This window comes from Emys orbicularis, chromosome 5 (genome assembly GCF_028017835.1).
Source record: "Emys orbicularis isolate rEmyOrb1 chromosome 5, rEmyOrb1.hap1, whole genome shotgun sequence".
NCBI classification, from domain to species: Eukaryota; Metazoa; Chordata; order Testudines; family Emydidae; genus Emys; species Emys orbicularis.
Genome location: NC_088687.1, coordinates 19193019 through 19209343, shown reverse-complemented (window position 1 = coordinate 19209343; position 16325 = coordinate 19193019).

Genomic DNA, 16325 nt, shown 5'->3' with positions numbered 1-16325 from the left:
TTTTATTAGTAGTATTATGGTAACATCTGGAAGTCCCACTCAAGGATCAGGACCCCATTGTTTTAGATAGCCTAAGTATTCTCTCTGTTTTTAATATTATTTTACTACAACCCAGGTGGCCTTGTGTTTTTTTTACTAGGAATTTCATGCAAGCCATCCAGAAGAAGTGAAAATATAGACTAGCTATTACAGGTCTCATAGAAGAAGTGTGTTTTGGGAAATGTCTTGAGGGGGGAGAGTGTAGGCAAAGCAGATCCAGGAAGGGAGGGTTTTCCAGGCCTAGGAACAGCAAGCAAGTTTGGCAGCCCAAGCGGGTGAGAAAGCATCAGAAAGAGAGTAGGGCAGAGAAGTAGGCAAGTTGTGCAGGGATCTGCAAAGAAGGACGATGCTATGTACAAATTTCCTGACTTGTGTCCTGTCCCTCTACTTATGCATCCCAGTGTTCTCTCTGTTTTTTCAGCCTTGGCCTTACAACGAGCTGATAGTTTCATGATTCTGCCTAGCATTCTTGCTATGCCCTTCTCCTGCTCTGCTGTGTTCTGTAGAATGCACATTTAACATACTGGAATGTCTATTACTAGGCCTTAAACCACACGACTTGACACTTGTCTAATTTAAAACTAATGAGCAATTTATCTGCTCATGCTCTTAACCTATTTACGTCTCTCTGGATTTGACACTTTACCTTGACATCATTTGTTGGCTCACTCAATTAGATAGGGTCTGTAAACTTAGATACCTTGAGCTAAATTCTGGCCCTCTGCATAAATGTCTTTAAATAAGTGCATATTAAAACTGCAAAACCATTAATTCACAGTTTAACCATCTCTCCCACTGATCAGTCCACATTCTGATTACCCCTGCAAAGAGCATAAATAATGTGTGTTGGGGTGCTTGTGCATTTCCCATTGCCAGCTCAGGGAGTAGACACAGAAATGTAGTAGCACCCCTCCCTGGCTTTTAGCCCTGGTCCTGAATGCCCCTCCAATAGTTCCTATCATGGAAGCATCGCAGGTTGGCTTCTCCATAAATTTTGGTGGAGCCAGAATCGGTGTAAGATTTTGGGGCTACTTCTATGCACACATGGTAGCCAGAATTTGGTACTGTATTAATGATGTCCTCCTCTAAGTCGTTTGGGTACTGAATGAAGAGTATCAGCATTGATCCCTATTGACTTCATACCTTTTCCCCGGTAATCTGAACCTTTTACTATTGTAATGTGAACTCAGTCACCAAACCAGTTTTTTTGTCTGTCAGGGGAACAACTGCTAGGCCACACTTTATAAATAATCTTAGGCAAAATGTGGCACCATATCACATGACTTTTGGAAATCCAAGTAGATTACATTCATCCTTATCTGCGCTCTGCATTTATCTCGACAAACTTTTATTAGTTCTTAACCAGACTTGTCATACAAAATTTACTCTATGCGGACTCATACTGGCTCATTCTGAACATTTCATTTTGTCTAAATGTCTTGTGATCCCACTTTTTATGTCTCCCAATATCTATACCACTAATTTTATGATCCACATTTTCCTAGCTCTTCCCTATTCCTTTTCTAAAAGGTTAAGGGGGGGGTTTGCTTCCCTCCAGATTCTTGGAACTAGAGATGGTCAGCAATTTTTCGACAAGACGTTTCCAGTCAAAAAATGTTAATTCATCAAAACCAGAACTGTTTGTGGGAAAGGGTCCATTTTGACAAATTTCTTGACCCAAAAACATTTTGTTAAAAGTTTCAAGTTTACAACAAATCATTTGGTTTTCTGATTTAAAATGAATTTCTGCTTTGAAATTTAAGCTAATTATAGTAAATAAAATAAAGAAATAGCTGAAATATAAACAAATCATTTTGATTGACCCAAGTTTTTTTTTTTGTCCAGTTTGTGGGTTCATGAAAATTTGAGATTTCGACTTCATCCTGATTCAGGATGGGAAATTTTTTCAAAATCATGAAAATTTTCCTGAGTTAAGGAAATGCTTTCCTGCCCAACTGTATTTTGTACAGCCTCTATTTCTAAGAAATTGTTTGAACAGTCTTAGCCTACTTTTCTTGTAAGCCACCTCGCTTTGTATTCTTTCACTGAGTACAGGAAATTAACGATAAAGCCTTCTGAGAAAGTAGGCAAAAGGATGGCCGGTGAGCACACCTCCAGGGGAAAAAGGAGGTGGAGAATTATAAAGTTAAATAGAACAGAAGAGGAAATGGTAACACATTTAAAGAGGGATAGAAATTAAGGCGTTCCAGATCTCCAAAAATGTTCACTTGTAGTGGTAAAGAGCGAGAAGCAAGAGCACAAAGGGATTGCTCCTGGGATAGTGGTAATGGAGCTGAGACTTTCACCTCCAGGTTGATGCTCTGAATGAAATCCAGCTAACTTGGACAGCATTGTCAGTGACAAATGTCATTGCCAGATCTATCCCCTGCTGTGATCTGCAGCAAAACTGAACACATAGTTTCTGCAGAACATTCCCTACAGATCAATTGGGATTTTTCATTTTTGTAAATAGATTGATCCTGTTCGGTTGGCGGGAAATGTGGCTTCTCTCTTGCTGAGGTGGATTTAAAACAAGATATCAACAAGCAGCCAGTCATACACAAGTCACTGACGGTCAAACATATCTCTCTCCAGACCCCCTCCCTTTAACTACAAAGAAAACTTTACAGATTGGGATCTACTTGGTGGAAAAGTAAATTTCTACTAGGTATTTCCTTCTTTGAAGTTACCTATCCCAAGAAACCTCTGCTGAGTTTCTGAAAGTTCTCAGCTTCTCCAACCCTAAAGCCCACAAGTCCACTTCATGAGCTTGGCCACTTCTGAAAGCACCAGATGGATGGTGCAGTGGTTGGTGCTGCACTTAGTTCTTTAAATATTTTTCATGTCTTCAGATATACATGGTGAGATGCATGGTGCAGCATGTTTGTACATTTTCATTGAGCTCTTTTGTGTCAGATGTTTTTAGAAGTTTGAGTTAAATAGAGTTTGAAACAATGACTAAAAATCCCTTTCCTTCACTATTGCACAAATCTAAGTCTCTCATTGGGTCCTAAGGCCACTAACTCTCTATAGTCTTCAAGCAAAAACAAATCTAATAATGTTAATCGATAACATGTATAACAATATATACATTTATATAACCTCTTTCATCCCCCCTCCACTCCACACACACACAAAGGATCCTAAAGCGCTTCACAAACTACATTGGACTCACACCACTCACAGGCACCCAGATGCAAGGTAGAGGGTGGCAGCCAGTCAATACAGAGGATGTGGGAGTTCAGCTTTGGTGAAGGCACTGGAGAAAGTCCCCTTCACCCACAATTACAAGAAGCATCATGGAATTTTGAATAGCCACATGGAGAACATATTCAAGGCCTCATCTAATCGACCCTCACACAGTCACTGGCATGGCACTTAATATATTTGTGTAAGAAGGATGAAGTCATCCCTGCTAGGCTTAGAATCTGTGGTGCTAGGAAGTGCAGGGGTATCAAAGCTGATGCTTAGCCCATTATGCCCACCCGCTGGGCTCAGATCACGTATCTGGTGAGTTTATTTATTTTATTATTATAGCGGTACCTAGAAGCTCCACTCAGGGATAAGGCTCCCATTGGGTGGGGTGCTGTACAAACAATCAAAACAAATATAATCTTCTCTGCCCCAGAAAGCTCACCATTTAGGCTTAAGACAAGATGCAAAAATGGATGAAATGCAGAGATGGAGGTGAGGAAGGAGACAGAAAGAATAAACTGGGCACATTTTACATCAAGCAGATTGCCTAAGCACTGTCAGAAAATAATGCTTTGTAAGCGTCATGGAAGAAACATCTGAAAGAGAGCAAGGTGGTGGCTTTATGAATTTTGACTGGGAAATTTTTCCATACGCTGGGGTTGGCCCTGGAGAAAACAAAGTTGCATGTAGGAAAAGTGGACAAGCAGGCAATTGAGGCCAGCATCATTCACAGAGGTCAATGTTGTGATAAACTAGTAGATCTGACAGGTAAGACAGGGCTAAGTTATGAATGGCTTTAAAGATATAGGGGAGAAGTTTATGTTTGACATGGTGGAGAAAGGGGAGCCAGTGGAGGGATACAAAAAAGGGGGTGTTGTGGTTAGTCTGATAAGCCAGGGAAATGACACTGGCAGCAGGTTTTGGAATAGATGGGGGGGGGGGGATTAAACAGTCAAAGTTCTGAGAGGAGGAAACTACTGTAATCCAAGCACAAGATAAGGGCCTGGACAACACAGAAAGCATGGCTGGATGATCAAAGCAATCATTTAGCCCAATAGAAGCATATTATATAGAAAGAAGCAGCAAAATTCAGACATGGCCTGGCCTGTGAGGCTCTAAAGATAGAGCTGAGCTGCAGAGGATGCCCAGATTTCACATTTGAATGGGAGGAAAGTGATGTTGTGTACCATGATAGAAGGAGGCAGAAGAAGCTTTACAGAGAAAGATTACAAATTCAGTTGAGGCCATAGTGAACTAAAGTAGAAGCCTGGACATCCATGAGGAGATGTAAGACAGAAAGTCTGGCAGGCAGGTCAAACTGCAGGTTTTGGAATATTTTCACAGGCAAAGATTTGGACTATAAGGCATTTAGCAGGTGCAGTATTTTCAGATGCTCCTAACTTTATTTCAAAACCAAATTTCTTGCAGTGATTTAGATTAGCTGGATAACCTTTTGAGACTGCAAACATTGACAGTTTTGAAGTTTATAAGGAAAGACGGATATAAGTAATTTAAGTGCAAAAAACAATCTGAAAAGTTTCACAAATCAGGTAACTCAAAAATGGCCAAATGGATTTTTATTAAGCTTTCCAAAAAAGTTTCTCCTGGACTAAACATCAAGCATGACAAGATTAATCTAAAAAAGATAATCTTTTGAGACAGCTATAAACCATTGAAAACAGGGTTTTGGAATGATATTCTCATCTCAAAGCTTTGCTATATAATATTGCTATACAAAGATTCTAGATAACATATATGTGCATACTTACAGATGCAGAAAGCTAAGGTGATAGCATAATCCATGAATGTGGAAACCAAAGCAGAGTGAGGACTCATTTGTGAATTTTTATCCCTTATTGGTAACAAAAAAAAAATGTTCATTTTATGCCTGCATTCTATAATGTAAGGTGTTATTTCTGCTATGCTTATTGGCCTCTAGAAAATATAAAAATATTTTTAAACACATTATGTTCAGTGTTGACCATTAGTGGCTAAGCAGCTATAGCAACAGTAAGACAGCAACATGTTGGCAGGAGAGGGAATGTCAGAGGCTTAATGAGACTTCTCCCATTGCATTCTATTTCCCTCATTTACAAGTTAAAAAGAGGGTCCCACATTCCAATATCATGCCAGCATTAATCTAATGTAATTCCATGAAATTCAGTGGAGTTTCTCTGCTTTACACAGTGTAAGCTTACAATAAAGTGCTGGGTCGGTGTCCCAGGATATGCATTCATGTTTAAATGGCACAATTAAAATTCTAAAGTACTAAACTGGCATTTTTATAGATACATTTTTAAGAGGAAATAGATTTCTTTTTGGTTTATCGATGGGGTAGTGATACCATATCAGAGTAACGAGATGCAAAGAATGTGTGCGAGCTTACCAAGATTTTCAAGTGACTCATGATTCTGGGTGCCTCAATTTTTGGACTGCCCAACTTGAGACACCTTAAAGGGGCCTAATTTTCAGAAAGTGCCACCCAAAATCAGGTCCCTTGAAAATATCTCAAGTTGGGCACTCAACAACAAGGTCACCCAAAAATCACAAGTCACTCTCTGGCCAAAGTGTATTGTAAAGTTCTGCCTAAACTCTCAAACTCACATTACGTATAGTCTCCAATTAAAAAAAGATTTTTTTCATTCTATTTACTAAAGTACAGTCCAGAATACATATCCAAGAGCTCATCAGCAGGGTTGCATTTTTCCCTTAGCCTACCTGGTCAGTCTCTGAAACAGTGGCTAACAACATTATGAAAGTTATCTTAGCTGGAAGTACTGCCCTCAGGAATGCTGCACTTCATGAAATGACATGGTATCAGCAAATGACCAAAGCTCTGATTTAACTTCTGTATGTACAGCCAGCAGCATTTCTATCAATGATACAAAAACATAACTCCACCCCACAACTGCAGCATCTCAGTGTGGATGGAAAAATATGACAGTGAGCATCTTTACCATCGTTGTTTTGAACTCTCTCTGGTTTTAGGTTCAACAAAGTGTAGAATAAACCTAAAACCATAGAAATCTTTGATACACAAACATTAAAGAACAGAGTTAAATCCAAAGCTGAAGAATACTTAAAAGCACTTTGGAGTATAATTTCAAAGCAGAGAACAAGAGGATTTAGCCTCACAAGTTATTCCAATTTGTCAATAAGAATCTTGCTAAATCCCTTGCATACTGCTTTGAAAAAGTGCCCCAAAAGGTATTACACAGCACAAGCATGATTTAAGCATTCTTTATTTAGCATGGTAGCTACCCAGTGTGAGTACTATAGTAGAGTATGTTAAGAACAATGCAAGTTTCTGCAAATTATCTGGTATTTACACAAACAGGGCCAGTCTCTCAGCTGGTGTTAATTGATGTAGGGCCATTGACTTCAGCTGTGCTGATTTACACCTGCTGCGTATCTGACCAACAGTGTCATCATTTTAAAAGTACTGGGGAATTTGCATTTGATCAGTCCCATGATATCTTGCCCCTTGAAATCATGCATGCACACACACACACTCTCCGTGCAGTCATTATCTCAGATCTCTGAGGGTGTCTTTTCACTGCAGAATTAGCTGGGGTTCTTATCTGGGTGTTTTCTCTAACCCCACTCCCCTCCACACACAAAAACCTCTCATCCGAGTTTAGTGGTGCTTTCAGCCTGGCCTACCTGGGGGCATGGGATCAAGCCTGGGTTTCACTTTCTCTCAGGATGGTAACCCATCACCTTTGTAGGGAAGACACAGGTTAAACCACTCGAATGCCAATAATCCTCCAATGCCTTCCCACAATTCCCCCCATGTGCAAAGAAGAACAGATGAGTTCTCCCACCATTTACTGGGAAAGAATCACAATGCAGCTCATCTTACTGCACCACAAAGAAGCCCAGGATGTGCCCCCAGAATTCCTAGCAACACACACAGAGAAGACAAAGTAATTTGGATATAGCTTTGCAGTGTGGCTGCTCACACCAGGGCACTGCTCATGAAGACATACTCTGCAATGAGGACATAACTCAGAGAAAACTGAATCCCTATCACTGTTTTAGAAGCTTTGAGAGCTTAATTTTGTTTGAAAATACTTACTTGAGATGATGGTTTATTGAGATCAATGCACATTTGTAGATTGCTCTATACGTGTTTGCATCAATAGCTGTTAAAATAAAATTATTTGGCCATTTAAAGGGATTTTGTTTTCAACTGATCAAACCAGATTGACATAAAACAACAGCGAAATTGCCTGTAATTTCCCCCCCCAAAAAATGTCAGTCAGGACTGGATTAAAGAGCATAGGATCCAGGAGCAATAGAGTTTTACAGCTAAATTTAACACTTTCATGCATTAAAGAGTCAGAACTACGCATGTGCACAGGCCTGTTTTTGCACCTTCAAATACATCCAGAAATGGAAATGGGGAAGGATAAAGAAAGAATAAACGTGGCACAGTTTGCATAAAGTAGCCTGCCTGAGCACTGCCAGAAGGTAATGCTTTTAAACATCACAGCACAGGCTTTTCTGAAGGAGAGCAAGATGGTGGCTTTATGAATTTGATTGGGAAATTTTTCCATGTAAAGGAAGTGATCCTGGAGAAAAAACAAAGGTGCATGTAGGAGAAAAACAGAAAGGCTGAAAATCCAGCCCCTGGCACCCCATTTTACCATCCAGTGTCTGATGTGACACTGCTATATTACATAATATTCTAGGTAGCACAAAAGTGCAACAAAAAACACAAGAGGTTTAACAATTTACATACTCAAGGTTGGGTTAACAACACAGCCAGTGGGGTCTCTAACAAACTGGGTACTCCTACAGCTTGGGGAACTATAGGAAATATCTTAATAAAGCATCAGGGGCTTGATTCTGCTCCCACTGCAATCAAGAGAAGTTTTACTATAGATTTCATCTGGAGTAGAAGTGGGCTTCTAGTGTATTGTCATGCAAGACAGACTCCCTGGAACTACAGTTGAAATTCCACTAGATTCAGAATGCATCGTCATCATCCTAACAGAAATAAACTGGGTGCGTCACAGTTTAGTGAGTGTAGTTTATTTGGATAAGACTTCAGAAAATTCAGTTCTGGGTGAACATTAATGTTCTTCTGGCATTTGTGTACAGATTAGATTAGATTAAAATAGATATATTGCAAGAATAGGGTTTTTTCCTGCCTTTCTTAACCAAAATTTCTTCTCTGTCTAGGTCTTTATTTTTATTGGGTGCTACTGCCATCCTCCACCCTAGACATGCTGGCATTTCAACTATACATGATTGTGCATAGTTTATTAAATGCTTTGGATGAACAGTGCTATCTACTGAGTGTACATTACTATTTTGTAGGTATAATACCATAGAGTGTAAGATTTTTTTAACCCACAAACAACCTAACAGACTTTGTATATGTGTTATCTTGTCTTTAGGTAAAGAGAGAATTTTAGCCTGGAACAACTTGCCCTGTTTATATGAAGCTCATGCTGATGTGTGTGTTATCTAATAATAATCATTGCTTTATAAGCTTCACAGTTCTACAGCTGATGGCCAGATTTTCAAAAGCACTCGGTACAAGCAGCTCCCACGTTCTGAATGAAACCTACTGAGTATTAAGCACTGTTGAAAAGCTGGCCATGAATGTGTATCATTATTATGGTTACTTATTTGTATTGCAGTAGCACCTAGAAGCCCCAGTCATGGACCAAGACCCCATTACGTGAGGTGCTGTACAAGCACATAGTGAACACGGTCCCTTCCCAATGGAGTTTACAATCTGAGCCCTGGTCTACACTAGAAAATTAAATCCGCTTAACTACGCCATTCAGGGATGTAAAACGTCCACAGTTAAGCCATCCTAAAGCTCAATGTAGACAGCACTAGGTTGACAGAAAAAGTCTTCCGTCAACCTAGCTAGCGCCTCTCAGGAAGGTAGATTAAGTTCACCAACAGGAGAACCCCTCCTCTCGGCATAGGTAGTGTCTATACTGAAGCGCTCCAGCTGTGCCACTGTAGCATTTCAAGCATAGATAAGCCCTGGGTACAAGAGGAGAGAGAAGTGGATATAACGGACAGATGGGGGAGAACAAGGAAACAATGAGGTTATACAGTCAGCATAATAGGCTGTGGTCACAGCACTCCAGCTGCCTGCCAGTTGGTTAATGGAGGTGGAACTTTTATTCAGCTGATACAGTAATACAAAGATTACTGCTAATAGGAATGTAATGTGTTTTTTCATAGTTATCTTTATTTATGTGCATTTCTATGGCATTGAGCACCCTTCTACCTGAACACATCACTGTTTCTGCTTTGTTTCTGGCAAACTATGCAATGATCACATATAGGAATAGACCAGAACTGTAATACAGTATCTCAGCCAGTGACTTTCAGGAAGGCAATCCTCATTTATAACGCAAAGGCTATTTTCTATTTCTCTTCCTTGTAATATTCCATAGTAATTAAAGTCAGACAAACACTAGAAATAGCCAGCTAGCTCAACTGCCCACAGGACCCAACTCAAGATACAGCTTTTCCTGTGGAATGTGGAAGAGCCAAACTTTCCACTTCCAGAAAAGCCACTACTGCAAGACAGGATTCACATCAGACTCTCAGGTGTGGTATTACACCCCTTGCCCCATAAGTCCCTCTTTCAGGTAGGGAATGGTGCTTTCAGTGATGATGTCATTTGAAATGACATCATCCCTATTGATAGGTCTTCAAACATCGCTACATTCATAGGGGCTGGCAGTTTAGAAACTGTGTTAGGCTCACCTTTAATAACAATGTTCAGCATTACATCTTCCAACTGAGCATAACACAAGCAAGCCCTTAATTTCTGGGGCTAATAATCCTGCAAGGCTGTAATATTAATTACTACTGAGTAGGCCCAACGTTGCTTAGATTAGGAGATCCAACTGCGAGGTTTCATGGCTGCAGGCACTAACATCAGATGAGATTAGTCCTTGCACCTTATGTTATTTTTCTGGCCACAAGTTGATATGGAGACACAATGAACACTGCATATGAAATGGTAAATCTCACTTATTGCCACTCTAGAAAACTTCACTCCCACGAATCAGCATTCCAGTTGTACAGTTTACAGTAGTCCAGGGCAGAGCAAGTTCTGTGCTGTGCCATAGGGCTGGTGCAGGGGATATCGTCCTCCCCTGAGGAGACTGGAAATTCCACATTACTCCTAACCCAGCCCCCAGCAGTAAGACATGTTTCATGCAAGTTAAGTTGAACAAGCAGAACTTTATTGAAACCTGGGGACTACTCTCTCCATATGGTGAGGTGGGCACAGCAGCTCTCTGTCCTCAAAATATGACTCCATCCTCCACAGTCAGCTCATCTTCAATTTGAAAATATGGTTCTGCTTCTATTGGTACTTGGGTTTTGTCTTCTGGCCACATTGCTAGTATCACTCTCTTGACTGCCTGTAGTTGGATGTCCTTTTCTGTAGCCTCTTACATTTCTATCAGCTTTGCTGTTCAAACTGGGAAATAGTAAAGCATGCTAATAGATTCGTTGTCCTGATCCCTTCCGCCAACTTGCTGATACTAGGCACATGTGCCTTGCTCAGGGTGTCAGATAATACTATTAATCATCATGAACAATATCTGATCTCCACCTGGTAGCACTGGAGGTGTATCAATGTGTGTTGCAGTCTCTTTGGAGCACTACAAAGGGACTTTGCCAGGATTTTCTCTAGGGGCTCGTGGTATGATTGCACCATTAAAGGGTCCTGAGGGAATCACTCCAACTCCAAATACCACAGCCAGCAGCTCTTCTTTTATGTAGGCATACCTCTGTTCAGTTTCTGCTGGCATAAGCAACTGGCTGCTCCTTCAAGAGCACTACACCCAATCCTTTCCCCAATGTATCTCACTGGAGTGTCAGTGGCTCTCTTGACTGTCCTACTTCAGGACAGAAGCATCTGTTATCTGTTTCAACATGTCAAATCCTTCCTCCTGGGGAACCTGCCCAGTGCCACTCAACATCCTGCCTTGTGGGTTCTGCTATTGCAGCCAGGTGTGGACAGAACCTGAACAGAAAATTTGTCATTGCTATGAAGCGCTGTACCCCTTTCATTACATCCACTGGAGCTGGCATGTGTTTGGCTACCTTGATCTTGCTGGGATCTGCTTTCAGTCCCTCTGCTGTGAGCAGATGCACAATGTATATCACTTCATATTGTGTCAGTCACATTTTTTCTGGATTGAGTTTAATGTTCTTGTCCCTACATCACTATAGAAAAGCTTGTAGTTTTCTGTCATGGTCTTGTTCAATTTCTGTATCATTGCTCCCTTCATCTATGAGGATACATCTGCAATTATTTTTACCCAAGGCAGTCCTTCTAGCAGTTGGGTGAGTTTCCTGTGGAACACCTCTGGTGCTGGGTTTATGCCCATCAGCATGTGCAGCCATCTGTTGCAACCAAATGGTGTTGGGTAGTCAGTATGCTGGACTCTTTATCCAGTCTTATGTGCCAAAGCCCGTACCTCAAATCACAAACCATAAAGATTCTGGCTTTGGAGACTTCTGGCAAGATGTCATCAATTGTGGGCAGTGAATAGTGGCTAGTTTTCAATACCTGGTTCAGTGGCTTTGGGTCTATACAGATGCGTAATTTGCATGATGGTTTCTATCACCCGGGCTGTACTGCTTACCCGGGCTGTACTGCCCTCCGCAGGTGCTATGATACCCCTGCTCGGCAGACGTTTGTGCTCCTTGCATACTGGATTACATAGTGCCACTGGAATTTTTCTTTGCGGTAAGCACATAGGTTCCACTGTGGGGTCTACTTCCAGTCACAGGTTTCCTTTGAGGCACCATTAACCTTTGAAAACATCCCCGTATGCCTTTAAAATTATCTCCATTGTCCATGGGACTTCCCTTTTTGCTTCTTGCATGGCAGCTATCAAATTCTGATGCTGCACTCTGATCAGATCCATGACTTGGATGGCTGTTTTCCCCACCAGGGGTCTGTGCTGCTTACCATCCACCACCACAAACTTCAGTTGGTACCATCTGGTATTTTTTCAGGTTAGTTACTATAATGTCACATTTTTCTACAGGCTGCATCATACTGTCATTGTACATTGTTAGATTGGGACTGCTCTTTGTAATGGGTGCGTTCAAGTCCAATTTGCCAGAGGAATCACATTGCAGGAGACCCCGCTATCCAACTGAAATGACATAAGGTATTTTCCTGTTAACATTGTTGCATGGAATAGAGGTAGGTACACACTGAAAAAATGGTTGAACTTCTACATTCCTTGCAATACTGTCCTAGTGCTGGATTTTTCTCCTTTGCCTGCTCATGTTGTCTCCCTCAGTAAACACATCTCACTATGTGTATGGAACCCTGGCCACCTGTTCTCCTTTGCTATTGTCTTATTGCATGTATTTAGACTCATAGACTTTAAGGTCAGAGGGGACCATCATGATCATCTAGTCTGACCTCCTGCACATTGCAGGCAATAGAACCTCACCCACCCACTTCTGTAAGAGAGTCATAACCTCTGGCTGAGTTATTGAAGTCCTCAAATCATGATTTAAAGACTTCAAGTTACAGACAATCTACTTTTAAATCTGCAAGTGACCCATGCCCCATGCTGTAGAGGAAGGTGAAAAAAAAAAAACCCAGAGACTCTGACAATCTGACCCGGAGGAAAATTCCTTCCCGATCCCAAATATGGCAATCAGTTAGACCCTGGGCAAATGGGCAAGACCCACCAGCCAGACAGCTGGGAAAGAATTCTCTATAGTAACTCAAGCTCTCCCCATCTAGTGTCCCATCACTGGCCACTGAAGATATTTGCTGCTAGCAGTCACAGATCAGCTACATGCCACCAAGTTTCATTAGCAACAAGTGAAGCTGGGTGAAGGTTAAGTTGAACAAATGAAACTTTATTAAATCTTGTGGACTGCTTTGTCCATGGGGCTGAATTGCTTCCAGCCTAACTCAGCATCCCCTATTTTCCTGGTGACCTCTCAATAACAGTCCCTCCTGATAACATGGGCCCTCTAACTCCAGTTCCACTGCTCATGATACAAGGCAGGCTCGGTTCCTACTGTGGTCAGTCTTCCTCCAGTCAACGCTGATGCCAGTGCTAGAGTAGCAGGACCAGACTCCCTACTGCCATGGCAGTTTTACTGCTGCCAGTGGCACAGCTGTGAGGAGGAACTGGTGAAGGCTATGAATAAGGCTGCTGCTACTACCCTCTCAATCCTTCCTCTCACTGCCATGCTGTGCTGCTGATATTGATACCAGTTGCAAGGAGCTATAAAAGAGGCCGCCACTCCTTATGAAGGGTGTTGGCCAGCTCATAGCTCAATCCCCATAAATAAGACCTGGGAACAGCCCTATTCCTCTCAGTGAGAAGGCATTGGCAGCTATCATTATTAGCTCCAGGCAATGTGTGCTCAGTGCAGCCAGGAACACACAAGCAGGAGCTGGCAAAGGTAGTTTTCCTAGAGATTCTCACCCTGCTCTGAATCTGCCAGTCTTTCCTCATTCCAGCGACTATAGCAAAGCCATCTCAGGCACAGTCTTCCAGGGCCTTAGCCAGTGCGAATGGAAGGAGTTATTGTGACACTCCCCCCATTGACTGGATGGGAAGTGTGAGGTCACTGCATTACCCACACATGATAATATGCAAACCTCACTAATCTGCCTTGCACCTGCCCCTGCTAGGTTCTGCTGTGCTGCAAATTTTTATTTTTTTAAGAAAGTGAAAATATCTGAGAAGCAGGAGCAGCTGTAATTTGATTTTCTTTTCATTTCAATCCAGTATAAACTTTTCTTGCCAAACACTAAAATAATAAACACACACACATTCTTCCTCCGAGAAGCCACATGAATCAAGAGGAACTGTACTGGAAAGAGCAAATGACTGGAAGTCAAGTGTGAGACATTATGCGTTTGGAAGACATGCATTTGCATTTAAAGTGATTTTCTATTCAAACACACCTGTTAAAAATAAAACAAGGACCAGAGATTTAGAGGTCCCACCCATTGTTTTCATTATCTTCAAAGGTAAAGTGTGTTTAGGTATGTAATGCCTGTGATGTTGCACCCCATAATGCTTTATGGGAATATGCTTATGAATGTATATATGGCATAACTGGAATATGTTTTATGCTACATATGCCATGTAACATGTCTCTGTAAAGGTTATGATCTACTGGATCTGTTCCTCCTGTTTGTATGCATGTGTCATTTTTGTGTTCAAAGTTATGAATATTGTCTGTGTACTTGCTTGATTTCTAAATAGCCTTAGTAAAGCATTTGGTCAGCTTCTTGAGAAAGGGATGTGCAAATTAAGTGCCCAATCAAGAAACACTTAATGAACAATGGATCTTGGAAGACTCCAATCCACATAAGAAGTCTTCCTGGAGACATTCAAGATAGCATGTGAACCATGGCTGCTGCCTGTAAAAACTGAGTCATGCATGGACATGTGATTTGCCCATGTGACTCCAAAACTCCATCTTGGAGCTGGACTTTGCATAGGAGAGAGGAGGGGGTCTCTCCACCCACAAGGGAAAGTCTATTTAAGCCCCTGGAAGACCCCTCTATTTTGGTCTTCAGCTGGCTCAAGAGATGACCTCTCCACCCCCAAAGGATACCTGAAAGAAACTGGAACAAAGGACAGTAATCATGGGGGTATGAGTGATTGCTGGACCCAGACTAGTCTGTAAAAGGAAGCTTACTGGAACACCTCTAAGGGTGAGGTTTTATCTGTATTCAGTTTTCTTATTGTATTAGGCATAGACTTGCGTGTTCTATTTTATTTTGCTTGGTAATTCACTTTGTCCTGTCTGTTACTACTTGGAACCACTTAAATCCTACTTTCTTTATTTAATACATTTTTACTTATTATTTAACCCAGAATATGTATTAATACCTGGGGGAGGGGGGCAAACAGCTGTGCATATCTCTCTATCAGTGTTATAGAGGGCGAACAATTTATGAGTTTACCCTGTATAAGCTTTATACAGGGTAAAACGGGTTTATTTGGGGTTTGGATCCCATTGGGAGTTAGACATCTGAGTGTTAGAGACAGGAACACTTCTTAAGCTGCTTTCAGTTAAGGCTGCAGTTTGTGGGACGTGGTTCAGACCTGGGTCTGTGTTTGTAGCCAGCAAGCGTGTCTGGCACAACCAGGCAAGGCTCTGGAGTCCCAAGCTGGCAGGGAAAACAGGGGCAGAAGTAGTCTTGGCACATCAGTTGGCAGCCCCAAGGGGGTTTCTGTGATCAAACCCGTCACAATGCCATCACTTTGCATGATGCTTTACAAGCAAAGCAGGTGGTTCTGGGGCAAATTTTCTGTTACACTAGTGCAGGGGTGTCCAACCTATGGCCCACCAGACCATTTCATAAGGCCTATGGCCTGCTTCAACACAATACACTAATTGTCAATTCATTAGCATTTTGTTGTCACATTTACATAATTTTAGTTTACACAAGTGTGTGAACAGACAATACTGTACATAGAAACAACCTATCTAAATACATGCAAAACAAGATAAACTTAAAATATAAATCAATACAGGTGACTTTAAATCTTATTAAAATATGTAGAATCTCTTTGGCCCTCACAATCAGAATCTGGCCCTAGTGCCTGCCCTGAATTGCTTATATTTTTGGCATCAAAGTCAATGGGAGTAGGATCAGGAATGGGTCTTATAGCAGATAATCATAAATAAGTCAGACACATTTGGGTATGAGTATAGGTGTCGGGGGGAGAAGACAACAAAGGGAAAACTTCCCTTCAGTGAGCATCACTTACATTATGTGGTGTTATTTTAAATTTTGCTCCCTTTAAAGCTGCCAATGTAGACACAACTGCTAGTCTGTAATTAACATCAGAACCTTATAGAAGATCTTGTAACAGTAGCCACTGGAGTCAATGACTACTGAGCCCTGCCATGCGACAGGAGTATAACCTTTTTGTAACCCTGATCCACATCAGACGACTGGGGTTATGAAATACACACCAGTCTCTTTCCAGCACACCTGTGTGCCACACCTTTGTTACAGTTTAGCTGTAAACATAGGGTACATCTAATACTGCAATGAAAGACCCATGGCACAGCTGCACCTGGCCAGG